A 13,970-nucleotide genomic window follows, 5' to 3' on the forward strand; every position below is an offset into this window, starting at 1 on the left:
GGGCGGGGAGTCCTGAGGCGCGGGGGGCGGGCGCTGCCCGGCCCGGCGGCTCCACAGCCCCCGCGCTCTGGCGGGGAGGAGGTAGCGGGACAGCCGCTCTTGTGCTCCCAGCCTGGCCTCACGGGGCTGTCCTCTCGCCAGCCTTTATGGGACTGTGCCCGGGAGCCCCCCGGGTGATGCCAGGCAGGCCCGCCCTCAGCTGTTGTGCCCGCTGCTCGTCGTGAGGGTGAGGAACTGTCCCCTGCCGCTGCCCCGGTACGCCAGGACCCCGGCAGGGCGGGAGGAGGAGAGCCAAGGGGACCGGCGCTCTCTCATGGCCTCGTTCTCTGCGGGGTTGGGTTTTCCTTCACGTGCTGTAATGTCAGTGACTGATTCACGTTTTTCAAAGGAAGAAAAAAAAACTAACCCAATTTTTTTAGCCTTTTACCAGGCAGCTTTAACGCTGGTCCTGGGCTGAACAAACCAGGCAGAGGTTTACCCGTGGTGCTGATACACAAAGCCTTTATCACAACCGGCTGCTTCTAATGGGGAGCTGGTACTGCTCTGAAGCACAGGTGAGCTGTAGCAAGAGGAGCAACCCTGGTGTGAAAAATGCGTATTTTATAATTGGCTTTTTGCAAATATTAAAATGAATGTTATATGTGTTATGTTAGAAAGTTATGCTGTATTGATTTTCTTAAGTAGTGTGTTAAATATAGTTTTAGGTTATAACATAATGTTAAAATAGAAACTATGCTATGTGAGATACTTTTTTAAAAGAGAGGAATGAGGTACTCCCACGGAGATAGCAGCCACAGGACACCTAAATCTTGCAGAGAAAAAGAATTTATTGTTCACTTATCAGAAGAAACAAACTTCTTCCCACCTTGCTCAGCCCTGAAGGTGCCGTCAGGATTCAGAGGAAGAAGCTGACACTGATGGGACAGAATCCTGTGTTTGAATGGCATTTATGCATCATGTATGAGGTGTATAAATACGCAACAGGCTATTGCTTTTAAGAGTTAATCCTCTGTTAATATGTGTCCTTTTTTGGGCTTATTTTGCCCAGAAAGAGGTACCTGGACTGTCTGTAACTCTTTGTTTCTATTGTCTCCTATTGTCCTAATTCCAATTGTTCAAATTTTTATTACTCTAATTATATTACTGTTTTTATAACCATTTATTACTATTAAACTTTTAAAATTCTAAAACCATGTGATTGACGTTTTTCACACCTGGAACTGTTGCTGCATGGGCAGATGAGTCTGGCAGCAGCCAGCAGCTCCTCCACATTCCTCTTATTCCCTCCTGCATTTCCTCCCCCATCCATCTCCCTTCTCTTTCTCTGCCCCTGATCAAATCAATCAGCACTTTGAGGTACCTGAGTGAAAACATCAAATGGAGAGAGTACAGCTATCAAAAACTCCTGCAGTGAGATTCTGGCTTTGTATCTAAATCAGCTGTGCCTCACTGGAAGGTTTGCACAAAACTCTTGCCTGTTGGATCCTAGGGTTTCTGGAGCTGTGAGTTGATACCTGCAGGTCCAGCCTTCTAGCCCCACAAAATCTGACCATCTTGTCTCATAAACAGGTGAGACATGATATTCCAACATGACATCTTCACTATTCCAACATGGCACCTTTACTTAGGAGATCTATGAACAGACAGAAACTAAAGCTTCATGTGAAGCAGGAAAGCACAAAGAGTGAAGTTCTGCTCTGATTCTACTGCAGCAAGGACCAAGGGCTGATCTGTTCTCTGTCTGAGTCCCTGGGTATGTTACTTAATTTGACCCCAGTGCCTCAGCTCTCCACCTCTTGTCACATTCATTTCAGTCATTAATTCAGCCACTGTTGGCATGAGGCCAAAGGGCAGAAGTCTTATGTTAATTAATGTGTTATTAAGTCTGAACATACACACAGGAGCAGCAATTAATTTATTTTGTCAGTTCAGGATAAGTCTTTCCTAAGGGTGATTGTCACGTGGGGTTAGCATGGCAATTCCTTCTGAAATTGCTGAAGCTGCCTCAGGAGCACAGGACACAGAGGGGCTCAAATGTGGGCTGCTGCTTTTCCTCATCTGCCTCGTAGCCTGTTGCTCCATGGATGGGGCAGGAGAGACTGTGTGTGGGATTTTGGTCTGGCCACCACATGGAGGAAACCATTTATGGATCAGCAGCTGGTCACTTTGGACACTTTGGTTGGGTATTTTTGGATGAGCTGGGGTACAGGGCATGGAGATGATTTCTCTGTTGTCAGGCAGCTGTTTCTGAGCCTGTTTTGTAGGGAGAAGATTATTAATGTGCTCAGAAGAATGCAGAAACAAATGCTGACCCTGGGGAAGCAGGTGTCCCTGACTTCTCCAGGGTTGTCCATAGCATGCTTGTATCCACCATCACCTCCATTTGATTTCCAGAATGATCAACTGGAGCCAAAGTCTTGCTCCCTGGTTTTCAGTCAGTGCTGTATTTATTCCTAGCAGGCTAGTTCTCTTTTTTTTTTTTTTTTTAATTATTTTAAAATTAGCAATTGTGACTACAGATCAATCATACTACAAGTTGAGGATGTGTGTGAAGAGGTTTTGGAAGCCAGCCTGGTTTGCTCTGTGATGGTGCCAGCAGATGGCAACAGCGCCCTGCAGCCCCGGCTCCTTGCAGCACCCACTCGGTCACCGCAACAAAGGCTGCGCTGCCCCTGCCACATCCCCGCTGCTCGCTCACTGCTCCTGCCACATCCTCGCTACTCTGTCACTGCTCATCCCTTTCCTGAGGATCACAGCCGCTGTGTCACGGACATATTTCGTGAAAAATCCTTTCGTTAGGATCTTTTCTTCCTGAGAAGCTGAGAAGCCTCAGAAATGAAATGTAAACAATAATTATCTGCTGCTGTGGAATGCAACAGGTGGATCTTTGATTGGTCTCATGTGGTTGTTTTTAATTAAGGGCCAATCACAGTCTAGCTGTCTCAGACTCTCTGGTTAGTCACAAGATTTTATTATCATTCTGTTCTTTTCTATTTTTTTCAAGCCTTCTGATAAATTCCTTTCTTCTATTCTTTTAGTGTAGTTTTAATATATCATTCTCTTTTTATATAATATATATCATCAAATAATAAATCAGCCTTCTGAATCATGGAGTCAAGGTTCTCATCTCTTCCCTCGTCCTGGGACCCCTGCAAACACCACCACAGTGCTGCATAAAGCGCTGCTCAAAGCCAGGAGCTCCAGGCTGCTCACCCAGCCTTGAGGCTGGCATCTCCCTTCCAAAGGAGGGAACAGCAGGCTGGGTGCTGGAAATCCTGTGCCTGGATCTCTGTCCTGGAACTCTGAGCTTTCCTGCTGTGTGAGTGGGGTCAAATCTGGTTCAATTTCTTCTGCCTACTCTGGGTACCACATTAAAAATTCAGCACGGTGAGGGTAAACCAGCAGAGAGTGGAGTGCATCGTGGAGGGTGACAATAACTGTGCAGGGAGATGGGTACAGTCACAGGTGACTGGGGACATGGTGGCTGGCTGATATCAGGTCTGGCACCTTAGCTTTGGAGTCACTAAGGGACATGTCAGGAGATGACTTTTGAGGTGCCTTCAAACCCAAACCATTCTATGATTCAAACGATTCTATGATTATTTGCAGCAGCAGCTTAGGCACCTTGAGAGCCCTGAGAAGTGGTAGCACTTTGCTAGCATAAACAGAGCTGTGGAGCAGAGTGGTTAGCCCGAGAGCTGGGTGTTAAGTGCTCTCCCTAAAGGTAGAATTACTTAGCAGGATAGATGGGGGTCAAACTTCCCTGTAAAATGTGCTGCAAGAACAGCTCTCTTGGTGCTGTGGTGCTCCTTTGGAGAGGAGCTATTTCTGGCTCCTTTTGGATACCAAGAGGCTGGAGTGGTTTGTGACTGGAGTGGAATTGTGGAGAGCAGTGATGTGGAGGAGCACCATTGCTGCATTATGCAGTTAAACACTACTGCCCTAGGAACAGAAGGCAAGTTATCTTCTCGACAAGAGGATCCTTTTGAATCTGTCATGTCCCCAGGGCATATGGCTTTGCCCAGTGCGAAGTGGAGCCTTCAAGCCCTAGCAAAGAATGCACTTGTACAGAAAGAAGCAAGAGCTGGACTCGTTGGCAGTTTTACTCTTTGTCTGGATTGGCCCCTGAGCTTCTGTAGAGCAGATGCTAGCCAAGCTCATGCCAAAACAGTCTCTGCCTGAGCTTGCAAGCTGCATTGACAGTTTTAAATGGGGATGTTCTCCATAGTCACCTTGCTTTTTGGTGAAGACTTTGAAGTGCAGCAGTCCCTTACCTGAATTCAACAAAGGAAACTAGGAGCAGAGAGCATTCAGAATCTAAATTGCTCCTTCCTTTGGTGTAAGGCACGGGACATTAGTTCTGCTCTATTTGGGTGCATCACAGCTATTGATAAGTATAATGTGCTTATTTTGTTTTGGCAGTAATGTCCTGCTCCAGGCCTTACATGGTGCTCACTGTAGGAAAGCCAGGGAGAATTCAAAGAGAAATCCCTACCCTTTACCAGACAGCTCAGTCTGAGCTGGTACTGTGCAAATCCACTGGCTCTGATGATGGCTCTTCAGATCTATGCTTGTATGGAGACTGCAGCAGGCTGTTAAAGCTACATCAGTCTCCTTCCTGCTTTCAGACTCTATCACTACAAATCTTGCAATATTGGCTGCACAGGGCTGATTTTCTGCTGATAGTGTGGCTCTTAAGGCTGTCTTGAGTGTTGAGCAAAGAAAAGAGTCTTTATCTCTCAATCTTGCTGGCAGAGTGGAATGAGCAAGAGTGATGCTTGCAGCTGTAAAGCTCAGAGTGCAGCTGACACTCTGTTGGCTCAGCAGCCCTTTGCTTCCCACAGCAACTCATCCCTAAATTAAATGATGGTTCCTCCAAGCCCAGAGCATGGAATGCTTGTTTTTCTGGGTAGTGGTAGCAGGCAGTTCAAGAGGGCTGAGCTGAATTCCGGGCTCTTGCAGGCCTCTGTGCTGTGCAGAGGCAGGAATGGATGTGGCTAATGTAATTCTGGAGGGATTTTTGCTTTGCTGCTTATTTCTTCTGGCTGCCCTGGAAGCTGTTATGCAGGTGAGTGGGGAGAGCCCTGTTTAACAGAGCTGTGAGGGATGGCTGCTGGCACATGGTTTATCTGGGTGATGGACCTGGCACTCACTGAGCACTTCAGGGGTAGCTCCTGTCTGGTACCACATAATCCCTATGAAAATTGTTTTAAAGGCTCCTTGAAACAGAGGAAAAAATGTTCTGCTGGAACTGATAGCATGGCATTGTGCTTTTAAACTGCAGCTGCTAAATGTGGTTGAATCCCCACTGAGTTTTTCCACCCAGAAAAATAAGGAGAAAGATGGTACTGTCCAGAAGTGCTGGAGAAAATCAGCTTGTTCTAGCTGCCTATTGCCTGTGCAGATTGGCCAAACACCTATTTTCTCACTCCTGTCCCAGTTAGGAGCAGGAATACTCAGCTGTAATTCTGGCAAAACCACACAGTGTGGCCACATGTGTGTTTACAAAGATCTCTGCAATTCAAAATGATCTCCTAATTAATTCTGAGGTGCTTCTGACCCCTCTGTGTTCCAACTTTTGCCTGTGAAAATTGTATTATGCCTTCTGTGCTTGCACTGCCTTAACTGCTGCTTTGTGAGGCCAGTACAGTATGTGTGAGCCATTTGGAGACTCCTGGAAAGGAATCTCAGGGTTTCTGTTGTGTGTAGAGAACTACAGTGAAGTAAAACCAATGTAGTGCTGATCCCTGGGTCTGAGTTCAGCATGCAAGGTTTCATGGACAAAAACCTAGAGGTGATGTGACAGCTGATATTCCCCTTTCTGACAGCATTTTTTCTTACCAAAACCTGTTTTTCCAAGGCATTAAACTAGAATATAACACTAAATAAAACCAATTGTTCAGATTCGTGTATTTAAGAGGAAAGAACTGAACTAACCTGAACTGAGTCCATGTTCCCATTAACTCCCAACATACCTTGTGGAAGGGAAAACCAGAAATTAATTAAAGCCTCCTCTTTTATTTCATAGAATAGTTCAAGTTGGATGAGACCTTTTAAAGGTCCTCTAGTTCAACCTTCCTGCAAAGGCAGGGACATCTTCAACCAGATTTGTCCAGCAGCATTTTGAAACAGGAAGATGCAGTTACCTGGTTGAGTTAATAGTTGCTCGAATTAGGATTCTGGAGAGCTTGCTTTCTGTTTTCAAGCAAGGTAGCAAAGCTACCTGCTCTTCTAGGCCTCTTTGTGTTGAGGGGCTTTGTGCCAGCATCAAACTTCTGTTCATTAGTGAGCACTTCCTTGGCCTCTGCTGGCTGGGCCAAAGCCACATTAACCTCTGTTCTCCTGAGGTCCTGCAAGGTTCACTCATCATTTCTGTAAATCACTCCATTTACATAAATCACTCATTTATGTAAATCACTCCAGGCCACTGCAGTGTGGGCCTGATGAACTCACAGCTGCTTCTACAGCTGAAGTCACAAAGATTATATTTCTCCTAAGAAAATATTGTGTGGATGTTAATGCCAGCAAGAATTTGTATCCTGCCTTGGCTTCTATCCAGAGAAACTGGTCTGAGCTTTCCAGGATATGAGAAATTGAACCTTAAGTGAAGATGTGCTTTGGGAGTTGGTGAGAGACACTGTCATGGACATATTTTATAAAAAATACTTTTGCTCAGATTTTTTCCCCTGAGAAGCTGAGAGGCCTCAGAAATGAAATGAAAACAATGATTATCTGCTGCTATGGAATGCAACAGGTGCATCTTTGATTGGTCTCTTGTGGTTGTTTTTAATTAATGGTCAATCACAGTCCAGCTGCCTCAGACGTTTTTAATTAATGGTCAATCACAGTCCAGCTGCCTCAGACTCTCTAATCAGTCACAAGACTTTATTATCATTCTATTCTTTTCTATTTTTTTCAAGCCTTCTGATGAAATACTTTCTTCTATTCCTTTAGTATAGTTTTAATATATCATTATAATATAATATAATATAATATAATATAATATAATATAATATAATATAATATAATATAATATAATATAATATAATATAATATAATATAATATATATCATAAAATAATAAATCAGCCTTCTGAGACATGGAGTCAACATTCTCATCTCTTCCCTTGTCCTGGGACCCCTGTGACACCACCACAAGATACAGACCCTGTGCAGGCCTGTGTGAAGCTGCCTTTGCTCTGATAACTCATGATCACCAGCATCTACTTCTTTTATATCAAGATTGCCTATTAAATTACTCATCTGCCCTACTTTGAGCCTTCTGCCAGGGGCACCACTGTCCCTTAAACAGCAAACATATGGCAGGAAGTGCACAAGGCAGCTCAGTGGCTTCCTCATGGAGCAGGAGATGTGTTTGGCTGCTCCCAGGGCCTTGGTGGCAGTGAAAATCTACCTGGGAGTGTTCCTCTCATTGCTTGCTCCTATCCAGTTCTGTGGGATTTGGCTGTGTGTTATTTCTCACTGGTTTTGCCACGTGCAATGATGCTGAGCAGCACTGAACTCCCCCTTAAACCACTGACTTGCAAATAGTGAAGTAACTCCACACTTCAGCTGAGACGCTGGGAGATAACCTCTCTTCCCCAGAACTGTAGTTTTAGGAGTTTCTGCTTCATTCTTTGAAAACACTTCCCTATTTTTATTTTACTTATTAACCTCCTCCTTGCTGCTGGGAGACTTCAGATTTAACCTGGCCAGAGTATTGCTGGTTTCTCCCCCAAATCACCTGTGGCTCACTGCACTCATGGCCAGTTCAGGCAATGAGTTCATTGCTCAGGTGAAATTTGTGGAATGCTAAAGGGACCTTTTGGTGCAAATTTTCATTTATTCATGTAGGTAAGTAAATATTTCATAGAATCATTTGGGTTGGAAAAGACACTTAGGATCATCAAGTCCAATTTAAACACTTTTTTTTGCTGTAAAACAAAAAAAATCAAAGCTGTGAGGATTTGTTGAAATTCTTAAGTCATGGAAAGCAAAGCATAAAATTTGACTGACTTTTAAAATACAAGCAACCAGCATTGCTTATGTTGAGGTGGTTCTTCAGGATTTTTGTGAAAAGTAATTAATCTTGCCTAATTTGTAGTAGATTTTTTCCCCCTCTACCTCTCTGGCTCCTCATAGTCAAAGGACAAACTGAATTAGCTCAGTAAGAAAGACTTATCTGAGCTTGCAACATCTCAGAAGTCTTGAATTTGTCCCCAGAGAAGGCTTTTGGTTTCTAACTGCTGAATCATTTCAACAGTTGACTCAGTTCAATACCTGTATAAGAATGGTTGTGTTATGGGTGTTTTTGGTCTTGAGTGCTTTTCTGCACTCCAAAACGCTTTTCAGCTCATGTTTGATAGTTTATTTCGCACTTAAAGACATAATTTTATTCTATTTCCCTTGCATTTTAATTTTTTTTTCCTAATGTTAAAGGGTGCATACACTAGCAACAGGAAGTTAAGATAGCACAAGTACAGAACACCCTGGACACATTCAGATTTCTGATTGCTATCAGCTGTAAAATTGCTTAAATACACATCACTTATCTTCTTTTCTGCTGAGAGAGAAACCCTGGCAATGAGCTGTGTTCAGACACAAGTGAGAGGTGATTCTGACTCGCCTTCCCTTAGAAACAGATCAAATCAGTGACTTCAAAACAACATTTCCTGCTTGCTGATTCCTAAATGTGATTAAGATTGATTTGAATCACTTTGACTAAAGTGGGCCCACCCTGAGCACCTTTGGCAGTCCTTTTTTTTTAACATCTGGCCAGATGTTTGCTGTTGTCATGGCAGCTCTCAGGGACACGCTGGAGATCTGCAGGCTGGGCAAGAAGCAGAGCCCCAAGAGCCTCCTGGTTCTTGCTGAACTGATGGTTCAAGACCTGTGGCACTTCTTTTCCAACCAGAATGCACTAAGGAGCCTGAGGAGGGGTTGCTGATGATGGTGAGGTTTTTCTTCCTCCCTGAGCAGGGGTGGGCACATGGATCACCTGATCCCAAACACTTATGGCAGCTGCTCTTGTATTTGTGGGGTGCCCCGTGACAGGAAGGAATGATGGATCTGACTCCATCTTCTCAGAAGGCTCATTTATTATTTTATGATACTATATTATATTAAAGAATACTATACTAAACTATACTAAAGAATACAGAAAGGATACAGACAGAAGGCTAAAAAGATAATAATGAAAACTCGTGACTCCTTCCAGTCCCAACACAGCTTGGCCCTGATTGGCCAAAGAGTCAAAATAATTCACAGCAGAAACCGATGAAACAATCACCAGCTGGATACAGAATCTCCAATACAGTCCACATGTGAGCACAACACAGGAGAAGAAAACGAGGTTAGAATTGTTTTCCTTTTTCTCTGAGGCTTCTCAGCTTCCCAGGAGAAAATCCTGGGCAAGGGGATTTTTCAGAAAATATGAATGTGACACAGCTACTGCACCCAGACTCTGAACTGTCTTTCAGAATCATGGGAACACTCCAGCCCAAAGTGGAGTGAAGTAAGGGAGACAGTGAAATTCATGGTCAACAAATGCAAGTTAACCCTGCTTTGGACACCAAAATCAAGCTCGTGTTTCAGCCTGAAGGTGGGAATTGCTTTTGTCCTGGCTATTGCAAGTGCCAGATTTGGATACCCTAATGTCAGGTAATAGAACATTACCATGTCTTTTTTTCCTTTTTCCTTCTTCCTCCTTCTGGTTAAGGTCTCTTCCACCAGAAGCCACAAAAGTTCTCATCTTATAATGCAGGAAAATCCAGACATGCTGAGCTCACAGCAGGATTTGTTGATTTCTTTCTCTTAGTATTTCTCTGTCTTTTGCAGTGGACTAGGAAGCTCCAGATCACCACAGCTGCATTTTCATGTGGACAATCAACACTAGTGCAATTGCTTCCTGGGCATTTTTCTTGATGGAAAAGCTGAATTTGTTTCCTTTTTCTTGTAACTTCCTTGCTTGTACTAATACGTCTCTGCAGATGTGGACTTGGTCTGGCTGCAGTGCCAGAGTTTTGCCAGAGCACCTTGTCTCTGATGGGACACTGAGAGCAGGTAGGGGCTGGGTTGGAAGGATGATTTAGGAATTGCTGTGAGCAGCTGGACACTAATGAAGGTTGCTGTAGCTGCTGAGCAAAACAGCCCTGTACTGTTCCACAGAGTAAGAGGGGTCATTCTTGTCCAACCAGTGCAGCCTTGAAGAAAACTTTTGCCAGTGTGGAGTTCCACAAAGTCTAGAGGTGTATCAAGGGTTTAAAAATGTTTTGCTGCACTCAAAATCACAAACTGCTATGCTTGCAGAGGTGATAACTTCACAAACACAGACTGGAAGCATTGCTGCAAAAATCACTTTAAATTGTACCTTAAAAGTAGGTGAGACAATGCAGAAGGTGAGTCAGGATTGGTTTGGTAGGAGTTGGTTTGGCTACAGTGCCAGACTTTTCCCTGAGCATCTTGTCTCTGAAGGGACACTCCTTAGAGCAGGTAGGGGCTGGGCTGGTTCCCAGCCTCTCTGAAGATTACCTGGGTGTCTTTGGCACCATCTGCTCCTCCAAGTCCTTGCTCTGCAGGTGTTCATAGCATGGCACCTGTGTGTGCAGCTTCTGCTGCAGTTGTGGACTGTGTGAAGTGGCTGGGACAGCTCTGCAAGGTGAGGCACCACAACAGCCCCAGTCAGGGCCAGGCTGTGGGAACACGATGCTGAACGACCTCCTTGGCCTCTGGGGCTGCTCTCTTGCTCTTGCAGCAACTCTGCCATGCAGAGATATTTTCCTTCACTGGATATTTTCCTTCAACTACACCTGCTGAAAGTAATTCCCAGAGACTTCCTTCTCTAGCAATTGAACTGCTTAATATTGAACGAAAGCTGTTCACAATTAAACTAACTCTGTGTTCTTGCTGATGTGGCTTCTCCAGGGTTTGTTCCCACTTTACATATTTATAAAATACATCCTTGTGCTCCCCTGGTTTTACTAAAGGAGTGCTCCAAGCTGTTTGGGTCACCCCACCAGAGACAGGAGCTGTGGTGTGGAGGCTGGAACACTGTCATGCCAGGAGCAGCTACACTGGAAACAGTGTTTTGGGGGGATAAAAACTGCTTTTTTGCTGTTGCCTGTCATTCCTTTGCCACAGGTGTCTTCCCATTATAGATCAAGTCCTTAAGCATAAACATTCTATAGAAAAAAGGGCTCTGATTACACTGACAGCACCTTGGATTGTCACACCCTCTTCTTTTCTGGTCAGCTGAGCACTGTATGCTGTGGTTTCATCTGTTTTTACTTATTGAGGCATCTTCCAGCGTGAAACTGTATTTTTAACTAAAAAGTGTAAATAATATAGGTGGGATACCATGCACTATTGGGTGGGGGTTTTGTAATGCAAAGTCTGTTTTTTATGCACAACCCCCTCATGCTTTTAGGTTTTGTGTCTTTGCTGCAGGGTGGAAGTTGAGGGGGTGCTGCATGCTGTGACAGTTGGGCAGGGAACACATGTGGGATGAGATTGGCACTCACAGGGAGCTGGGAAGCACTGTGGTACTTGCATATTTGCCAGATTTCTGGGAAAAATTATCATTAGTTAAGCAATACTGATATTTAAACATTCCTCCTCATTTCATAGCCCCACTGAATGGGAACAGTTTAGATAGGGCCCCTGTGTCAAGCTGTCAGCTGCTGCAGGAAGCTAAGGCATAATTTTTAATGGTTTTTTCAGCCATCAAGGTGGCAAAGGCAAAAATACAATTTTCCAAGACACTATCAGGCCCATTTTGCAGGGAATAGGTGGGTTTAGGGTAGGCAGCTGCACAGAATATCTGGAGTCTTGATTTCAGCTTCTGTGGGACAGGCCTTTGTCTGTATTTAAATTTTAGTAAAGCTAGAGGATAAAATCAGATTTTTGGGAGAACCTTGGAGCAAACACATGTGGTGCTGGAGCTGCACAGTCACTATTGGCATCTCACCCTGATCCCACTGAGCTGAGCTGGGGTCCCAGCTGCATCACTGCATGCACCTCTCCTCAACCCTGCTCCTTTCCCTGGAAAAGCCAGCTCAGACAGAAAATCTGAAGGGTGTGAGGTACCTCAGCCCTTTCCCAAGACAGCAAAGCAGGCTCCAGCAATCCAGGTAACAGCAGCCAACATGCTTTGTGTTAATCTGTGCTGGATGCTGGCCAGAATGTTCAACACGTCACATAATCAGGGTTTTTTCATGCAGTTCATTTGTTCCTTTTTATCCCTTGTTTTGGAGGGATAAAGACCAGCACTGGTGCACGTTGTACTGGAGGGATTTATGTGCTCAACACCTTGGAGAGGTGCACTTTCTCCTGTCTTTTCTTGAGGGTAACAAGATGACAACAGTTACATCTCACTTCTGACCTCCTTTAGGAAAATTGTGTTTCAGACATGCCCAATGCCCAGTTGCTAATATACAAACTGTTACTGGGGACAGTTCCCACTGAGCTGAGCTGATCTGGGAGGATAGTAACATGAATGTAGTAATTATAGTAGTTATGATAGGCTATAGATAAAAGTTAAGGTATAGATTGGTTCTGCTGTATTAAGATGTCACTGAGCTGAGCTGGGGTCCCAGCTGCATCACTGCATGCACCTCTCCTCTACCCTGCTCCTTTCCCTGGAAAAGCCAGCTCAGACAGAAAATCTGAAGGGTGTGAGGTACCTCAGCCCTTTCCCAAGACAGCAAAGCAGGCTCCAGCAATCCAGGTAACAGCAGCCAACATGCTTTGTGTTAATCTGTGCTGGATGCTGGCCAGAATGTTCAACACGTCACATAATCAGGGTTTTTTCATGCAGTTCATTTGTTCCTTTTCATCCCTTGATTTGGAGGGATAAAGACCAGCACTGGTGCACGTTGTACTGGAGGGATTTATGTGCTCAACACCTTGGAGAGGTGCACTTTCTCCTGTCTTTTCTTGAGGGCAACAAGATGACAACAGTTACATCTCATTTCTGACCTCCTTTAGGAAAAATTGTGTTTCAGACATGCCCAATGCCCAGTTGCTAATATACAAACTGTTATTGGGGACAATTTCTGTTTGGTCTGGTAGAATTTCTTGGCTGCAGGAAACTTCTATTATCAAAACTTCTTTTGTTTCAAATTGTAACACAGAAAGCCAATATTTGAATATGGTTTATTGAGATGGAATGGTATCACACATGCACGTGGAAGAAGGCTGAACATTGTGGCATCAATATGATAATATTGCAACAAGAAGTTGATGTTGAAATTAATTTATAAATATATTGGAACTCACTGACATGTTTTTCATAACACATTGAGATAAAGTGGGCAAGTTCCTGCAATACACTTCATCCTGGATAAAGAATATGTTGATATTTCCTATCAACAAAGCCACTTCATTTTTTTTAACCAGACTACTCATAGCTCAGTGGAGTTGCAAGCACTGCTTTCCTTAGCCCTGAGCTGTGGCTCTCTATGTAAGAGCTGAAATGAGGGATGTGGGACTCCAGGCAGCTCTTCAAAATGCAGTTTATTCCATCCAAAATGCAGTTTATTGTATCCAAGAGGTTACAGCAGCCCAGGGTCATGGGTGACAGAGCTGTGCCCACAGCTGTCAGCTCCAGCTGCAGGCAGGCCTGGAGACCCTGAGTTTAGGTTACAATGCATTATAGACTTTTATTTTCTGAGCTTCTTAATACAGTAGAACCAATCTATACCTTAACTTTTATCTATAGCCTATCATAATTGCTATAATTACCATATTCATGTTACTATTCTCTAAAAGTTAGTACATTACAGTTTAAGCTAGAAGTTGGTTTTCAGTTTTCTTGCAGAGGAAAATTCTGAGACCTTTTTTCTACTTGCAACATCTGCTGACTTATTTGCCTGTGCTGTCTTTCTGCTTCATAAAAACATCTTCTTGTTTGAAGTGGGTTTATCCTTTGCTCTAAGTTATCAAAACCCTCTTCCAACTAACACATCCTTTGCC

At 44.0% G+C, this 13,970-nt stretch overlaps 1 long non-coding RNA gene across 1 annotated transcript; it reads left to right on the forward strand.

Moving 5' to 3' along the window:
* Nucleotides 1-17: 17 nt before the first annotated feature.
* On the forward strand, nt 18-1,190 carry LOC143694865 (uncharacterized). Its single transcript, XR_013183594.1, has 2 exons — nt 18-255; nt 420-1,190. It is a non-coding gene; the product is annotated as an uncharacterized LOC143694865 (long non-coding RNA).
* The last annotated feature ends 12,780 nt before the right edge of the window (nt 1,191-13,970 follow it).

The sequence above is a fragment of the Agelaius phoeniceus genome, chromosome 10 (genome assembly GCF_051311805.1).
Source record: "Agelaius phoeniceus isolate bAgePho1 chromosome 10, bAgePho1.hap1, whole genome shotgun sequence".
NCBI lineage: Eukaryota > Metazoa > Chordata > Aves > Passeriformes > Icteridae > Agelaius > Agelaius phoeniceus.